Source organism: Thermobia domestica, chromosome 8 (genome assembly GCF_964235325.1).
Source record: "Thermobia domestica chromosome 8, izTheDome1.hap1.1, whole genome shotgun sequence".
Taxonomy (NCBI): Eukaryota; Metazoa; Arthropoda; class Insecta; order Zygentoma; family Lepismatidae; genus Thermobia; species Thermobia domestica.
The window spans coordinates 35026495-35030863 of NC_137461.1; the positions used below are offsets into that span (position 1 = coordinate 35026495).

General features: G+C 29.7%; 1 long non-coding RNA gene across 1 annotated transcript; it reads right to left on the minus strand.

Annotated features, from left to right (window-relative positions):
* Positions 1-379: 379 nt before the first annotated feature.
* LOC145691621 (uncharacterized) lies at positions 380-3523 on the minus strand. The gene is made up of 3 exons (XR_014132435.1): positions 3398-3523; positions 2699-2828; positions 380-626 (listed from the first exon to the last, which is right to left on the minus strand). It is a non-coding gene; the product is annotated as an uncharacterized LOC145691621 (long non-coding RNA).
* Between the last annotated feature and the right edge of the window lie 846 nt (positions 3524-4369).

The following is a 4369-nucleotide window of genomic DNA, read 5'->3' on the forward strand; positions in this document are numbered from 1 at the left end:
CTCACTTTATTTTAAATATTTTTCTTGAACAGTTTTACCATTTTCATATAACTTTATGATCACTTTAAGCATTATACTACCTTCTCAGCAAGTTATTAAATCATTTTCACTAATAGAAGATTGCAAATTAATCTAGTAAACAACAAAACTTATTAATGAATCGTAACACAAACGTAATTCCACATCGTTCTCTCATGCATGACATTTTATCAAAACGATTATAGTTTATTAATTTAGTGCTATTTCTTAACAGTACATCTTATGCTGAATGTAAAATATGTGAAGCTATTGAGTATAAAAATCAGTTATACGAAAAATAATTTAAATGATTGATTTAATAACACACATAAATAAAAGAATAATGCGACACATTATTGCCTTGCATTTTATTTTCCCATCTATTTCTTACAACAGTTAGTAAATTGAGACAAACTTGAATTGTTTTAAATCCAATAAACAGATACAACATTTCATGGCTAGAATTTCATGTTTAGTAAAACGTTACTGCATTTGCATGCATGTAAATTTAGGAAGTTAAGTATATTCGTTTCCTTCCATCAATTGGTTTGTTCTTGTCATAATGTCAAATTATTAACTTCTGTTTTATCCCCAGAACCACGGAAATCCTGAAACAAAAGGATATAGCTTCTCAGTACATCAAAGTTCAAGTTATCAACATAATAATTAAATTAAGTAAATTTTTGCAGCAAAATATATATAATGGTGTAATTTCAATGGATTTAAAATACTGTAGATTTCAACAAGTATGGATTACAAAAACTGCAGTCTTTGATAATAGCCTAAATTACTTTATTGCGACAAGAGTTCAACACGTATATATACTATTGAGAGTTTTATTGAACAGTTATCTACAAAAATATTTTTCCTAATTTGTGTTACTTTGTAGTCTTAGTTATACTTTGATACAAGACAAAATGAAGAATGTAAAATTAACTCATTGTGTAATCCATATTTATAACTGATAATAAGCATTCCAATTCTTCCTTGCGTATTTCCCATTCTTCCAAGAGCTTGCGTTAAACTGCTCGTAAGCTTGATTAATGTTCAAAATATTTAAATAAATGCCAATAAATTTTGTCATCGAAAAAGAAGTTAGAATTTATAAAAAAATATTGTTATGTATGAGAATGTGGAATAAAATAAACAAATGCAATATTGAAATAAAAAATGTTATTTAAGAAACAAAGAAAATCACAAAATAAATTAAGAAATACATTCTCGTTAACATGCTCCATAACCAAACTCTAAGGCTTAGAAGAAATTTCCAGTTGTTATCAGTGTTTTGAAGATAAGCCGTGACCCTTAATTCTTTGTTATAAAAATGTTGTTATCAATAAACAACAAAAGAAGGTCAAAATGTCGAAAATTTTATCCAGAGAATCCAAGGAAGCTGAGAACCTGCGTCATTTTTTCACAAGAGCATTCTCCTTCATTGCTTAAACTATATCAATCAATATTCATTTAATATTTAACATTAATATTCATTTCTGGGATTACACTGCTTTGATTGGTTTTAGAGTCTCTTCCAGAAACGATGCTACATAAGACGTGGATTTCCAATTGAAAATGAGACCATATGAGCCATATCTGGGAATCGAGCCCTTCTAGGATTGAGCTACATGATACTAGCTTACACCTCACGTAGGAATTGCCTTTCACAGAGTTCCTTCTATCAATCACAATATAATGCAATCCAAATTTAAAGTATACTAAATTCTCAATGATAACGTATTGAAGGTGGCCCAAAATATGGGATTATTCAGCAGGAACAGCAAGATAATTGTTTTTAAAAGAAATAGAATGCACAGGAAAGTAACAAAGAAAAATTAAATTATTCTCGGTTATACGATGTTGATATTTCAATATTATTTTCTTTTATTTAGGTGACATGTCTAAATAAAGAATAAAAAAGTATATGTTTGTGCCAATCAAGAGCAAGCCCATGTTTAAATATTTTAAACATCTGGGCCCAGGGAAATTTTTAAGCTCCCTTTACTTGTTTGTACTCATTTATGTGTAATCACAAATAACGCAAATCACTAAACGAAGTAATAAATTATATACTTTGCCTCTAGGATACAAAATAAAAGAGAAAGTCACCACTATTAAACTTTGGTCTACAGAAAATGCATAACAATATTGACAAGAAGTTTTCAAGTAAAGTTGATTAGTTCAGCAATGCTTCCTATTTCACTCAAATCTCATTTTTTTTAAACCCATGCTGCCCCTGGAAATGTGTCGCCCATGCCTGCCTCCTCTTTCCCATGCGTAAATATGGGACTGATCAAACGCACGGCTCCCAGATGCCCTGCACTTACATAATCTTCCGTGGAATTGTTCACATATTCGCGATCTTCTTCCAAACAAATGTTTTAGAGACAATACTGTGCGGTAAGTTTTTTTATGAGATTTTAACAGTCAAAGATGCTGATCTGATAGAAGTAATTTTCCGTTACTCCTTTTTAGTAAATTTTGAACTATTATTTAATTAAATCTGATATAACACAAAAAGTAACTGCATATTTATGAATATGGCTTACTATAAATTTTCATACAGTATCCAAGTTACTTTCATCTGCAACATTGGAGTCTAATCGTGTCTGAACTTTCGTACAAATAACATTTATAATAAATAGAAAGAAATAAGGTTTATATATGTAATATAATAACAACTCACCCCACATCATGTTAGCTGTCTGCATATTTTCTCCTCTCTGTTGTTGTTGCAGAGGAATTCTTTGAGGGTAAGGCATTGGCATTGGAACAGCCAAAGCAACACAAATAATCAGGGCAAGAAATACGAACAACTGAAACAGAAACACAGTAAGTTTAAAATAAAATATCTTCGTTGTGAATATCGGTTATAATATTTTAACTAGGCTTAAAGTTTTTATTCTTTTCCTCGTCAGTAAGGCAAATAGTTACAAATAAATTAAGAATTAAGAACTTAATTCCCTAAGTTATTCTTTTATTGTCTGATTTAAGCTTTTTAAGTGTATTAATGTATAAACATGTTAATTTCTGCAATTATCAGGAAATTAGAAATCTTTTGCATAAATAGTATCATTTTCGGTATACAGTAAAATTTCAATTCTCTGGAGCTAATAGTCACAAATAGAATTTTTATTCTGACAGACTATTTTGTTAAATTTAAAACCGACACGCGCATTCAATTTGAAAGAAGAAAACGAATAAAATTTAAATCTTGCTCATAATGTAAAAGTCATTGTAGGCAGTTATTTACCCAAATGTACTTTACTATTGAAATGAATCAAGATATTGCTACTTATTAAATTTTTAGAATATTTTTACAAACAATTTTTGAACTAACATTTTTTTTTAAATTTTGCAATTACACTTCAAACTTTTTACTTACCTTAAAGAACATTTTTGTGTTGGTCTATCTGCCAATGATGAGACTTTGTGCCTAAGATACAGACATAACAGAATATATACTAAACTTAAACCTTGAAAAATCAACACTTGATCAAGTGTTCCTTCGAGTAAGTAAGTAAATGTAATGAATAACACTAATATAGTTTAATATACCCATTGGAATGAAACCAAGCATACACTTCAAGGATCATTATTTAAAAATAAAATGTGTTTTACTGACCAATTATTTCTTATTTGATTAGTAAAGGAAACGATATATTATGAAATTCTGCAATATTGCTATAGTATAACGAGATGAGAAGTTGCAATACATAGATTTCACTAAGCTAAGCAAAGTGTCACATATGATGGAAAAAGATCCTTATGTGTATTTGTCGAGAAAAATGACAAAAATATATTATTAATATTATAGCACTCAATACTTGTTATTAATGGCAAAAATAACAGGCTAAAAGAACAACTTCTAATAATGTGAAAAGTTAACTCAAATATACCCCATAAAGCTTTTCATTACGACACAAGCAACAGGAGACTACATACTATGGTTAAAGACTAACAGGAATATAAAATTAACACTAGTGACGCTGTGCTTTGTAAAAGCATGCTAATTTCTCTCTCTCTTTTCCCTGTCGTTCATTTCAACCAGAAACTACACAAGTAAGTCTCGAACGAAATATATCGAAGCTTACGCAGAGCAATCTTTAACGTTATATCTAGGATCAATCTTAACAGACCAAAACTGTATTCATGAAGAAATTAAATGTCGATTAAAAGCAGCGAATTTGTGTTATTGTTTAGTTCAAAATCTCTTGTCGTCGCGAATTCTGTCGAGGAATTGGAAGCTTAAAATATATAAAACGATAATCATGCCTGTTGTTCTGTATGGTTGCGAAACATGGTCGCTTACTCTGAGGGAAGAACATCGACTGAAAGCATTTGAGAACAAGATCCT